This window comes from Cervus elaphus, chromosome 19 (assembly GCF_910594005.1).
Source record: "Cervus elaphus chromosome 19, mCerEla1.1, whole genome shotgun sequence".
NCBI lineage: Eukaryota > Metazoa > Chordata > Mammalia > Artiodactyla > Cervidae > Cervus > Cervus elaphus.
In genome coordinates this window covers 426027-440999 of record NC_057833.1, presented here as the reverse complement: position 1 = coordinate 440999, position 14973 = coordinate 426027, and positions in this window count along the sequence as shown.

The following is a 14973-nucleotide window of genomic DNA, read 5'->3' as shown; positions in this document are numbered from 1 at the left end:
GGCTGGATCACGGACAGAATCTGGGCTCCGGTATCTGCCAGTATTTGGGGGTCTTAGAAGAGACGATTAATAGAGCCTGCTAGCTGTCGTTCAAAGGTAAGCATTAATGAGTGTGGCTAGAGTCAAAACTATGTTAGGCACCCTGGAACACCAGAAGAATTGTGAAGATGGGTGGTTTATCACATAGAAACGAAAATCATTAGCTCAAGCGTCCACCTGCCTGAGTTGAACCTGCCTCTACTACTTAATATCTGTGGACTCCCAGGCAGTTTCTCCCTGTATGTTCCTTCCTTGGCTCCTCTCTGAAATTGGGTAATGATCAAAAGTTTCAAGAGTTAGGGTCTGACGTGTGTCCGTGTGAACATTGCTAGAGTGTGGCGCTGCAGAATCACTCAGTAAACGTTAGATTTATTACTTTTGACATTTGACCAAGTTCTTGCTTCTCTAAGGTCACTGACTCCGCGTGGAGTTGTTTAGGTAGTTACTCCTGAAAATTCTGACATGGCCACTTTCCCAAAGGCAATAACTGATTCTCCTAATTTAGCAACTTGAAATACTTGGTTAGCACAAGTGTCACTTGCTTAGTGGGAATTGTCAGGTGATTCAGGGTTCTCTTCATCTTTCTGGAATTTTCTCTTACTACCAGCCTGGTGAGCATTATAATTCTAGGGCTTTGACTATTGAACAAACACAAGGAAATGAAAAATAAATGAAATGGGAAATGAGTGAGTTTCGGCAACTGGATAGAAGTGGCATATAAAACAGCTGAGTCATGGATTAGTAGCCTTCACATTGGTAAAGGAGCTGTTTTTTCTGATTGAAAGGAGGGAAATAATACTATATACATTGTTGAATCAAGGAGCACCAATTAAGTGTCCTGTCCTGACATGAGGCTTCCCTGGTGGCTCAGTGGTAAAGAATCTGTCTGCCAATGCAGGAGATGATCTCTAGAGAAGAAAATGGCAACCCACTGCAGTATTCTTGCCTGGGAAATCCCATGGACAGAGGAGCCTAGAAGTCTATATAGTCCATGGAGTCCCAAAAGAGCAGGGCATAGCTCAGTGACTAAGCAACAACAATAATCTGACAAGACAGGCAATGCTTTGGCCTTTGAGAGTTTAGACGAAACCTGTAAAAACGTCCCTGTCCACTTCTCCATCCTTTTGTTGAATAATCTCTCTTCTTTGCTCTGTGACCTACAGGTCTTCATAACTTTGAGTGAGCCAAGGTCCCTCCTCCAGACACAGGACTGCTACCCATACAGTTCCCCCTGCCTCAATGCCTCTCTCCACCCAAGCACACACCTCCCTAGCCTGGTTGACTTTAAACTGCCTTTGGCTCTCAGATCTGCGTGTCTTAACAAACCCAGTGCCACCATCACCACCATCCAAACTAATGCTTCTATAATTCTTTCTTATAGCACCACTATTTTTATTAATAGCACTAAGAGTACTTGTGATATTATATTTAACTTTGTTAATTATCTATCTCCTCTATTTTGGTATAGTGCCTCATATAGGGCCTTGTATGCTGTATGTCTTGATTCAGTATTTCTTGGGGAAAAAACCCAACAAGCTTTATATTAAACAAATATATATTTATAGGAATGTAATACATATGTGTGTGTATGTATATATACACACATGTGTGTGTTTATATATACACAAATACTCTGTAGCACTAACTTGAATAGTGCTAAATTTAAAGCCAAAGCACTTTAGTTATCAGTACTAACAAATGTGCCTTTAATTTTTAAAATTTTGTTTTTAATAATTGCTTTAAAAAGGTCTTTCCTGACCTAGTAAAAACATAAGCTGCAAGAATAATTGAAATTCCATATTTTAATTGTTACATACGAAAGATACATTAGAATAGTCTTTTAACACAAACTCACTCCTATATTTCAAGTCGGTAACCAACAAGGATCTACTGGTTTGGAACTCTGCTCAGTGCCCTGTAGCAGACTGGATGGGAGGAGAGTTTTGGGGGTAATGAGTGAGTGAGTGAAAGTCGCTCAGTCGTGTCTGACTCTTTGCGACCCCATGGACTATAGAGTCCATGGAATTCTGCAGGCCAGAATACTGGAGCAGGTAGCCTTCCCCTTCTCCAGGGGATCTTCCCAGCCCAGGGATCAAATCCAGGCCTCTGGCACTGTAGGCAGATTCTTTACTAGCTGAGCCACAAGGGGGTAATGGATACATTATATGTATGGCTGACCTAAAATTGTTAATCGGCTATACCCCAATACAAAAGAAAAAGTTAAAAAGAGAGGAGAATGGTCTTTTAACAAATTTCATTGAATTTATCAGTTTAGGAGAATATTTTTCAGTGAATCAAGGACATGAGTGCAAAGGACATGGATCATGAACTATTCATATCATGCAGTTAGTGAGCTGTATAACACTGACTATTAATCTCTCTGAATTTAGGAAAAAACACAAATGTGTGAGGGAGCTCTGAGTTGTCAGAAAAGGTTTTCTAGGCGTAAATAAAGCAACCAAAGTAGGCTAACTGACACAAAGATTAGTGTGTGTGTCTTTGGTCTCTGGTTTGCTAGTTTCGTAGAATACTAGTTGCAATACTAGAGCAACTGTATTGCTCACTTACTCCCAGTTAATGTAATATCTATAGTTTGCTCAAGGTTGACTCTGAAATCTTATGCTAATGTGGTTCTAAGCATAATTGTTCTGTTCTCTTGAATCCAAAATATGGCAGTGGTATTTTATCGATAAACTGCCTCCTATCAGTTTCCTTGCATTGATAACGGCCTCAGCCACCCACTTCTATCCACTGTCTTGGTATGCGTGCTGGTGTACTCATATCTTCACCAGCATCTTGGTTTGAAGCCATCTGCGTTTTCCCTGTTTGTCCTTAACCAGAGCCACAGTTCAGTCAATGAAATGCTTTTGTCCTGGATGTTAACCTTAAATTTTACCTACATAAATTTAAGGTTTAGCTGCATAAATTTTGCCTACAAACATAAGCTGAGCAACATGAAAAATGCTTGATTTGTGACTTACCTCAGCAAGTGTTTGGTTCTCCACTAGCTCTGTCTAATTCCTCCCCTCCTCCTAATCCCCCTAGTCCAGTACCTCATTTTCACTTATTAGTAGGAAGTTAAGGATATAGAATTCTTGGGTTGTGCTTAGAGCAGTAATGTTTTGTTAAAATGATTAATGACATATTCCCATCTTGGTACTCAGAAAAATTTTAACTGACTTGGTTTTAGTCAATTAAGTAAATTTAGATAAGTAATCCAAATGTAGTTTATGTCTATTTTTATAGGCATAGTAGTTATAGAAACTTTAAAAATTTTAAAATTAGGGATTTTTGCCTTTGGTTTGCAGATTATACTTCAATATTTTTGATGCAATAAGATAGAAATTTCAGGACCCTAAAAGATGGGTCTAAAAGGTTTTACTGTGATATGAAGTGTGGATGTCTTCTACACTATTTCTCCTTCTGTCTGATGGTTGAGGTTTATGATTATCAAATGTTAGAGCAGCAGTGGTGTCTCATAAGATATATATGTATATATGCCTTAATTTCCTCAGTTCTCATTTAATAATGTTAATTGCTAAATTAACATTGTTACATATAATAATTCAATTATAATTTGAAGTTCTGTATTTGTCCTGAAGTAATTATGATTCCACTGACACAGTATATAATATGATTTTTGGAGGTTTTTATTTTAGTACAGGATTAATATGATTTTCTTGGAAGTTTTTCGATGATTTGTTTCATACTAGGAGTAGTGGAAGGCATTATTTAGAAGTTACCATATTAAATTAATTAACATAATTAATTCATCCAGGACACACAGCCCAGTCATTTCCAAAACTAAGTGATATTATGTCTTATGATATACCCATTGGATTTGAGAACCTTAAGAACCTTAAAACAGCAAAAGAGACTGGACAGGGATGAACATGAGGGATATGTTTAGTCCACAAGTGCATTATTCTACCTGGTACACATATGGATTCAGCTGTCACTTCACTTCTGCACCCGAACTTCTGACATAACATTTTTCATGCTTGGGATATTATGAAATTGTGAAAATTCTAAAATCTACAGAATGTGAGGACTCAGATTTTATTCCACAGTAGTTTTGCAAACAGGTACTTATTCTCACAAATCCATAGTTTAAGAATGAAAATAATGAGACCAGTACAGTTCAGTTTAGTTGCTCAGTCATGTCCGACTCTTTGTGACCCCATGAACCACAGCACGCCAGGCCTCCCTGTCCATCACCAGCTCCCGGAGTCCACCCAAACCCATGTCCATTGAGTCGGTGATACCATCCAGCCATCTCATCCTCTCTTGTCCCCTTTTCCTCCTGCCCTCAATCTTTCCCAGCATCAGGGTCTTTTCAAATGAGTCAGCTCTTCCCATCAGGTGGCCAAAGTATTGGAGTTTCAGCTTCAACATCAGTCCTTCCAATGAACACCCAGGAATGATCTCCTTTAGGATGTACTGGTCAGATCTCCTTGCAGTCCAAGGGACTCTCAAGAGTCTTCTCCAACATGACAGTTCAAAAGCATCAATTCTTCAGTGCTCAGCTTTCTTTATAGTCCAACTCTAACATCCATACATGACCACTGGAAAAACCATAGCCTTGACTACATGGACCTTTGTTGGCAAAGTAATGTCTCTGCTTTTTAATACGCTGTCTAGGTTGGTCATAACTTTCCTTCCAAGGAGTAACCGTCTTTTAATTTCATGGCTGCAATCACCATCTGCAGTGATTTTGGAGCCCAGAAAAATAAAGTCAGCCACTGTTTCCACTGTTTCCCCATCTATTTGCCATGAAGTGATGGGGCCGGATGCTGTGATCTTAGTTTTCTGAATGTTGAGCTTTAAGCCAACATTTCACTCTCTTCTTTCATTTTCAGCAAGAGGCTCTTTAGTTCTTCTTCACTTTCTGCCATAAGGGTGGTGTCATCTGCATATCTGAGGTTATTGATTTTTCTCCCAGTAATCTTGATTCCAGCTTGTGCTTCCTCCAGCCCAGTGTTTCTCATGATGTACTCTGCATATAAGTTAAATAAGTAGAGTGACAATATACAGCCTTGATGTACTCCATTTCCTATTTGGAACCAGCCTCTTGTTCCATGTCCAGTTCTAACTGTTGCTTCCTGACCTGCACACAGATTTCTCAAGAGACAGGTCAGGTGGTCTGGTATTCCCATCTCTTTCAGAATTTTCCACAGTTTATTGTGATCCACACAGTCAAAGGCTTTGGCATAGTCAATAAAGCAGAAATAGATGTTTTTCTGAAACTATCTTGCTTTTTCGATGATCCAGCAATTTGCAGATGTTTGCAATTTGATCTCTGGTTCCTCTGCCTTTTCTAAATCCAGCTTGAACATCTGGAAGTTCATGGTTCACATATTGATGAGACCAAGTAGAAAGGAAAAGAGAAATTTGAGCAGATGAGCTCTATTAGAGTCTGTTTAGTTTCCCTTCCTTCAATTTCCATGAAAGAAAGGAATCGTCTCTGATCTCGTGAAAGATAAATACTCCTATATTCATAGTTGGTACTCATTTGGCAGGGACTTGGGAACTTTCCATTGCTTAAGAACCTCCACCTGTACCTGATATGATGCATAGAGTGCAACACACGCTAAGTTGCTTCAGTCACATCCGACTGTTTGTGACCCTTTGAACCATAGCCCACCAGGCTTCTCTGCCCATGGGATTCTCCAGCAGGAATACTGGAGTGGGTTGCCATTTCCTCCTCCAGGGGATCTTCCCGACTCAGGGGTCAAAACTACATCTCTGAAGTCTCCTGCACTGCAGGTGTTCTTTACCACTAGCACCACCTGGGAAGCCCCATGATGCACAGCAGTAGTATATAAATTCCTTCTTTTTAGCATATTCTTTATTTCTGACTGGCACTAAATTTCCTGGGCTCAAATAACTAAATACTAAGAAGTGTATTTTAAATTAAAATTTTTTTCCAATCTCAAATATATAGATTTGCACTCCAGAAATTGTAGATTTTTTTTTCCAATTCAGTGATTTGTTTAAAATTTTATTGTAAACAATATAATACCTCTGGGTACTAGGCAGGATTTTTCCCTAATATGAGTGCCTTTTTTATATTGTGGGCAAGATGAGAATAACTGAAACAACTGTCCCTTAAAATTGCTAAGTTGGTTAAAGGCCAAAGAACATTTTTTAAAGTCTAAGTGTATTACAGAGTGGTCCTTTGAGGAATAGCCGTTAAGCACAAACTTAGCTGTTTAGTACAGTGTGTTTATAAGGGATACTGCCTATTTCTAAACTTCTTGATTATATATAATTGAGAAGTACTATAATTGGAATATTCTTAAGAGTTTTACTATATTATTAAATAATTAAAGCAGGCAATGATAAATAACTAATCTAGAAAAAGAGAAATGTGGTTTCTTCTTGGAAACACCAAATTTTAGTTAATGATACAGAGGATCAATTGACTTTTATTTAACATTTAGAATAATACAGTAGAAGGAGTTATTAAAGAGGCAGCAGAGACCAGAGAGGGCCTGGGAGAGGGGAAAACTAATTCATATTGATATGTGGCTCACAATAAATCAACCAGGTAAGAGCTTTTATCACATGTATTATTTAAAACAATGTATGGGGATTAGGATTTAAAGTGGAAAAACAGGGGAAAGTAGTGACTGGATAGTAGTGGGAAAGACTAAAATAGGATCAAGGCACTAAACTCAGAAGTACTGACAAAAATATATTTTTTTGGTTTGTTTGTTGTTTGGTTTCTGTAGAAATAACCACCACAAAGTTTCAGTTGGACTATCATGGTATTTCAGCAACTATAGTCCCTCAGTTTATGTTTTTTTGGCTAAGGGCATGTACTGATAAACAAGACAGTGGATCAAGTCTTATCAAATTTGTCACTCAAGCTGGGCAGAACGTACCCAAAGGACCTGGAATTTTTCAGAGACATCTGTAACAGCGTGACCTCCTAACTCACCTTTCTCCTTCTCGTGCTGGACCATGCCTAGAGCCCAGCCCTGAGGATGGATGCTGGGTCACATTCTCCCCTTAGGGTTCCGTACCTTGTGAAGTCTCTGATTTTTAACTTGGTTACCATGTAGGGTCCTAGGCTCACAGCTTTTCTTCATGACTTTCTGCCTCATTTTACCCTCTCCTCCTAAGTCTTGGAAAAACTGTAACTATCCTGGGCTGCCCTACAACTTCTAAAGTCCTACTCAGAAATAGTAATGTGGAAGGGGTCAAGCCAAAAGCATTTATATGGCCAGATTGGCTAGACTATATGAATAAAGAGGAATATGTCATGCGTGAGGGTATTGCTTTAGAGAACCTTGCTTCAACTGTCATATTTGACATATAAATCTGCAGACAGTATTAATATGAGGTCTTCTTTTTCAGAAATCGTTAGATCATGGACAACCAAAGTAAGTACTTTGCTTTGTTTATCTTCTTCCCTATAGTGTTCATCCTGTTGTTACTGGTTTTTGTGACTATGTTTTACTCGGTTTCAGAAAGGGCATGATTTGCTTTGTGTTGTTATGCTCCAGAATCTAATGGCTAGTTCAGTAGTTGGACCATAGGCAAGATGTAGACAAAAGTCCCCTTTTCACCCTTTAAAAACTCTAAGAGTATTTCTCTGATAATGAGTGATGTTGAGCATCTTTTCATGTGTGTGTTAGCTCTATGTATGTCTTCTTTGGAGAAATGTCTGTTTAGTTCTTTGGTCCATTTTTTGATTGGGTCATTTATTTTTCTGGAATTGAGCTGCAGGAGTTGCTTGTATATTTTTGAGATTAATCCTTTGTCTGTTGCTTCATTTGCTATTATTTTTTCCCAATCTGAGGGCTGTCTTTTCACCTTGCTTATAGTTTCCTTTGTTGTGCAAAAGCTTTTAAGTTTCATTGGGTCCCATTTGTTTATTTTTGCTTTTATTTCCAATATTCTGGGAGGTGGGTCATAGAGGATCCTGCTGTGATTTATGTCAGAGAGTGTTTTGCCCATGTTCTCCTCTAGGAGTTTTATAGTTTCTGGTCTTACATTTAGATCTTTAATCCATTTTGAGTTTATTTTTGTGTATGGTGTTACAAAGTGAGGTACCACAATGAGGTACCATTACACGCCAGTCAGGATGGCTGCTATCCAAAAGTCTACAAGCAATAAATGCTGGAGAGGGTGTGGAGAAAAGGGAACCCTCTTACACTGTTGGTGGGAATGCAAACTAGTACAGCTGGGGAACAGTGTGGAGATTCCTTAAAAAACTGGAATTAGAACTGCCATATGACCCAACAATCCCACTTCTGGGCATAAACACCGAAGAAACCAGATCTGAAAGAGACACGTGCACCCCAATGTTCATCGCAGCACTGTTTATAACAGCCAGGACATGGAAGAAACCTAGATGCCCATCAGCAGATGAATGGATAAGGAAGCTGTGGTACATATACACCATGGAATATTACTCAGCCATTAAAAAGAATTCAGTTGAATCAGTTCTAATGAGATGGATGAAACTGGAGCCCATTATACACAGTGAAGTAAGCCAGAAAGATAAAGAACATTACAGCATACTAACACATATATATGGAATTTAGAAAGATGGTAATGATAACCCTATATGCAAAACAGAAAAAGAGATACAGATGTACAGAACAGAATTTTGGACTCTGTGGGAGAAGGCGAGGGTGGGATGTTTCGAGAGAACAGCATAGAAACATGTATATTATCTAGGGTGAAATAGATCACCAGCCCAGGTTGGATGCATGAGACAAGTGCTCGGGCCTGGTGCACTGGGAAGACCCAGAGGGATTGGGTAGAGAGGGAGGTGGGAGGGGGGATTGGGATGGGGAATACATGTAAATCCATGGCTGATTCATGTCAATGTATGACAAAAACCACTACAATATTGTAAAGTAATTAGCCTCCAACTAATAAAAATAAATGAGAAAAAAATCTAAGAGTAACCTAAGAAATTCTAATCTTATTGGGAATAAATTATATAATTGTCAGTGTTCCACCAGATAAGTTTTCCCTATTCTGTGTACATTGTATATACATAAAGTTTATTCAAATCATACTAATTAACAGATAGTGAATTTAATATGTTCATTGTTTAAAATCCTCAGATATATCCCCTATGTATATTTCTTAACATATACAGATATATAGGTTTAAATAAGTAACAATCATTAAGTTCAGGCTGTTTTTCTCTAAGAAAATTCTAAATAAAATAGATATTGATCAAGGATATAAATAAAGACCTTCTCTTTTTAAAATTTTAAGATTCTAAAGGGGAAAACAATATATAATAGAGGGAAATGTTAGGAACAAAATCCTGTGAAGAGCAAAGAGGAATGATGCTACCCAAAATCAAGACTTTATGATAGTTACAGTATCAAGACAAAGTGGCAAGTGCAAAAGAGTAGACAAATATATTTGTCATTGGAACAGAATAGAGAGTCCAGAGTAGATACCCATAGATATAGTCAACTGATCTTTGACAAAGGAATAAGGCTTGCAATGGAACAAAAATTTTTCAACAAATAGTGTTGGAACAACTGGACATTGACATGCAAAAATTGACTCAAGACACTGACCTTACACTCTTCACAAAAATTGACTCAAATGTACTATAGACCTGAATGTAAAGAGTGAAACTATCAAATCCCTAAAAAATGACACAGGAGAAAATCTAGATAATCTTGAGTATAGTGATTTTTTTTAATACAACCCCAAAATCACAACCAATGAAAGAAACAGTTGATAAGCTGAACTTCATTAAAATAAAAAACCTCTACTTTGCAAAAAGAGACAATATCAAGCGTGTTAGAAGACAAGAAACATCCTGAGAGAAAATATCTGCAAAGACACATCTGATAAAGAACTACATGTAAAACATACAAAGTACTCAAACTTAACAACAATAAAATCCTGTGAAAATTGGGCTGAAAAACTTAAAGTTTTCAGTCTCAAGTGACTTCCCCACTGTGCTCCTTCTCCAAGGGTGATCCAATAGGGGTTTCTGCTGGGGGTGACCAGGATCTGAGCTTTAAGTCTAGAAGGGACTAAAGAGATCTAAGCACCTCACACAAAAAAATATACAGATGACAAGTAAGTACATCACTTATTAGTATAGCCAAAATCTGGCACATTCAGTTCAGTTCAGTTCAGTCGCTGAGTCGTGTCTGACTCTTTGTGACCCCATGAACCACAGCACGCCAGGCCTCCCTGTCCATCACCAACTCCCGGAGTCCACCCAAACCCATGTCCATCGAGTCGGTGATGTCATCCAACCATCTCATCTTCTGTCGTCGGCTTCTCTTCCTGCCCCCAATCCCTCCCAGCATCAGGGTCTTTTCCAATGAGTCAGCTCTTCCCATCAGGTGGCCAAAGTATTGGAGTTTCAGCTTCAACATCAGTCCTTCCAATGAACACCCAGGAATGATCTCCTTTAGGATGTACTGGTCAGATCTCCTTGCAGTCCAAGGGACTCTCAAGAGCCTTCTCCAACATGACAGTTCAAAAGCATCAATTCTTCAGTGCTCAGCTTTCTTCACAGTCCAACTCTCACATCCATACATGACCACTGGAAAAACCATAGCCTTGACTACATGGACCTTTGTTGGCGAAGTAATGTCTCTGCTTTTTTTTTTTTTTTTTTTTTAATTTTTTTATTAGTTGGAGGCTAATTACTTCACAACATTTCAGTGGGTTTTGTCATACATTGATATGAATCAGCCATAGATTTACACTTATTCCCCATCCCGATCCCCCCTCCCATCTCCCTCTCCACCCGATTCCTCTGGGTCTTCCCAGTGCACCAGGCCGGAGCACTTGTCTCATGCATCCCACCTGGGCTGGTGATCTGTTTCACCATAGATAGTATACATGCTGTTCTTTTGAAACATCCCACCCTCACCTTCTCCCACAGAGTTCAAAAGTCTGTTCTGTATTTCTGTGTCTCTTTTTCTGTTTTGCATATAGGGTTATCGTTACCATCTTTCTAAATTCCATATATATGTGTTAGTATGCTGTAATGTTCTTTATCTTTCTGGCTTACTTCACTCTGTATAAGGGGCTCCAGTTTCATCCATCTCATTAGGACTGGTTCAAATGAATTCTTTTTAATGGCTGAGTAATATTCCATGGTGTATATGTACCACAGCTTCCTTATCCATTCATCTGCTGATGGGCATCTAGGTTGCTTCCATGTCCTGGCTATTATAAACAGTGCTGCGATGAACATTGGGGTGCATGTGTCTCTTTCAGATCTGGTTTCCTCAGTGTGTATGCCCAGAAGTGGTATTGCTGGGTCATATGGCAGTTCTATTTCCAGTTTTTTAAGGAATCTCCACACTGTTTTCCATAGTGGCTGTACTAGTTTGCATTCCCACCAACAGTGTAAGAGGGTTCCCTTTTCTCCACAGCCTCTCCAGCATTTATTGCTTGTAGACTTTTGGATAGCAGCCATCCTGACTGGTGTGTAATGGTACCTCATTGTGGTTTTGATTTGCATTTCTCTAATAATGAGTGATGTTGAGCACCTTTTCATGTGTTTGTTAGCCATCTGTATGTCTTCTTTGGAGAAATGTCTGTTTAGTTCTTTGGCCCACTTTTTGATTGGGTCATTTATTTTTCTGGAATTGAGCTGCAGGAGTTGCTTGTATATTTTTGAGATTAATCCTTTGTCTGTTTCTTCATTTGCTATTATTTTCTCCCAATCTGACGGCTGTCTTTTCACCTTACTTATAGTTTCTTTTGTAGTGCAAAAGCTTTTAAGTTTCATTAGATCCCATTTGTTTAGTTTTGCTTTTATTTCCAATATTCTGGGAGGTGGGTCATAGAGGATCTTGCTGTGATTTATGTCAGAGAGTGTTTTGCCTATGTTCTCCTCTAGGAGTTTTATAGTTTCTGGTCTTACATTTAGATCTTTAATCCATTTTGAGTTTATTTTTGTGTATGGTGTTAGAAAGTGTTCTAGTTTCATTCTTTTGCAAGTGGTTGACCAGTTTTCCCAGCACCACTTGTTAAAGAGGTTGTCTTTTTTCCATTGTATATCCTTGCCTCCTTTGTCAAAGATAAGGTGTCCATAGGTTCGTGGATTTATCTCTGGGCTTTCTATTCTGTTCCATTGGTCTATATTTCTGTCTTTGTGCCAGTACCACACTGTCTTGATGACTGTGGCTTTGTAGTAGAGTCTGAAGTCAGGCAGGTTGATTCCTCCAGTTCCATTCTTCTTTTTCAAGATTACTTTGGCTATTCGAGGTTTTTTGTATTTCCATACAAAGTGTGAAATTCTTTGGTCTAGTTCTGTGAAAAATACCGTTGGTAGCTTGATAGGGATTGCATTGAATCTATAGATTGCTTTGGGTAGAATAGCCATTTTGACAATATTGATTCTTCCAATCCATGAACACGGTATGTTTCTCCATCTGTTTGTGTCCTCTTTGATTTCTTTCATCAGTGTTTTATAGTTTTCTATGTATAGGTCTTTTGTTTCTTTAGGTAGATATACTCCTAAGTATTTTATTCTTTTTGTTGCAATGGTGAATGGTATTGTTTCCTTAATTTCTCTTTCTGTTTTTTCATTGTTAGTGTATAGGAATGCAAGGGATTTCTGTGTGTTAATTTTATATCCTGCAACTTTACTATATTCATTGATTAGTTCTAGTAATTTTCTGGTAGAGTCTTTAGGGTTTTCTATGTAGAGGATCATGTCATCTGCAAACAGTGAGAGTTTCACTTCTTCTTTTCCTATCCGGATTCCTTTTACTTCTTTTTCTGCTCTGATTGCTGTGGCCAAAACTTCCAACACTATGTTGAACAGTAGTGGTGAGAGTGGGCACCCTTGTCTTGTTCCTGATTTCAGGGGAAATGCTTTCAATTTTTCACCATTGAGGGTGATGCTTGCTGTGGGTTTGTCATATATAGCTTTTATTATGTTGAGGTATGTTCCTTCTATTCCTGCTTTCTGGAGAGTTTTAATCATAAACGAGTGTTGAATTTTGTCAAAGGCTTTCTCTGCATCTATTGAGATAATCATATGGTTTTTATCTTTCAATTTGTTAATGTGGTGTATTACATTGATTGATTTGCGGATATTGAAGAATCCTTGCATTCCTGGGATAAAGCCCACTTGGTCATGATGTATGATCTTTTTAATATGTTGTTGGATTCTGTTTGCTAGAATTTTGTTAAGGATTTTTGCATCTATGTTCATCAGTGATATTGGCCTGTAGTTTTCTTTTTTTGTGGCATCTTTGTCAGGTTTTGGAATTAGGGTGATGGTGGCCTCATAGAATGAGTTTGGAAGTTTACCTTCTTCTGCAATTTTCTGGAAGAGTTTGAGTAAGGTAGGTGTTAGCTCTTCTCTAAATTTTTGGTAGAATTCAGCTGTGAAGCCATCTGGTCCTGGGCTTTTGTTTGCTGGAAGATTTTTGATTACAGTTTCGATTGCCTTGCCTGTGATGGGTCTGTTAAGATCTTCTATTTCTTCCTGGTTCAGTTTTGGAAAGTTATACTTTTCTAAGAATTTGTCCATTTCATCCAAGTTGTCCATTTTATTGGCATAGAGCTGCTGGTAGTAGTCTCTTATGATCCTTTGTATTTCAGTGTTGTCTGTTGTGATCTCTCCATTTTCATTTCTAATTTTGTTAATTTGGTTCTTCTCTCTTTGTTTCTTAATGAGTCTTGCTAATGGTTTGTCAATTTTGTTTATTTTTTCAAAAAACCAGCTTTTAGCTTTGTTGATTTTTGCTATGATCTCTTTAGTTTCTATTGCATTTATTTCTGCCTTAATTTTTAAGATTTCTTTCCTTCTGCTAACCCTGGGGTTCTTCATTTCTTCCTTCTCTAATTGCTTTAGGTGTAGAGTTAGGTTATTTATTTGGCTTTTTTCTTGTTTCTTGATGTAAGCCTGTAATGCTATGAACCTTCCCCTTAGCACTGCTTTTACAGTGTCCCATAGGTTTTGGGTTGTTGTGTTTTCATTTTCATTCATTTCTATACATATTTTGATTTCTTTTTTGATTTCTTCTATGATTTGTTGGTTATTCAGAAGCGTGTTATTTAGCCTCCAGGTGTTTGAATTTTTAACAATTTTTTTCCTGTAATTGAGATCTAATCTTACTGCACTGTGGTCAGAAAAGATGACTGGAATGATTTCAATTTTTTTGAATTTTCCAAGACTAGATTTATGGCCCAGGATGTGATCTATTCTGGAGAAGGTTCCGTGTGCACTTGAGAAAAAGGTGAAGTTGCTTGTTTTGGGGTGAAATGTCCTATAGATATCAATTAGGTCTAGCTGGTCCATTGTGTCATTTAAAGTTTGTGTTTCCTTGTTAATTTTCTGTTTAGTTGATCTATCCATAGTTGTGAGTGGGGTATTAAAGTCTCTCACTATTATTGTGTTACTATTAATTTCCTCTTTCATACTCGTTAGTGTTTGCCGTACATATTGCGGTGCTCCTATGTTGGGTGCATATATATTTATAATTGTTATATCTTCTTCTTGGATTGATCCTTTGATCATTATGTAGTGTCCTTCTTTGTCTCTTTTCACAGCTTTTATTTGAAAGTCTATTTTATCTGATATGAGTATTGCGACTCCTGCTTTCTTTTGGTCTCCATTTGCATGAAATATTTTTTTCCAGCCCTTCACTTTTAGTCTGTATGTGTCTCTTGTTTTGAGGTGGGTCTCTTGTAGACAGCATATATGGGGGTCTTGTTTTTGTATCCATTCAGCCAATCTTTGTCTTTTGGTTGGGGCATTCAACCCATTTACATTTAAGGTAATTATTGATAGGTGTGGTCCCGTTGCCATTTACTTTGTTGTTTTGGGTTCACGTTTATACAACCTTTCTGCATTTCCTGTCTAGAGAAGATCCTTTAGCATTTGTTGAAGAGCTGGTTTGGTGGTGCTGAATTCTCTCAGCTTTTGCTTATCTGTAAAGCTTTTGAGTTCTCCTTCATATC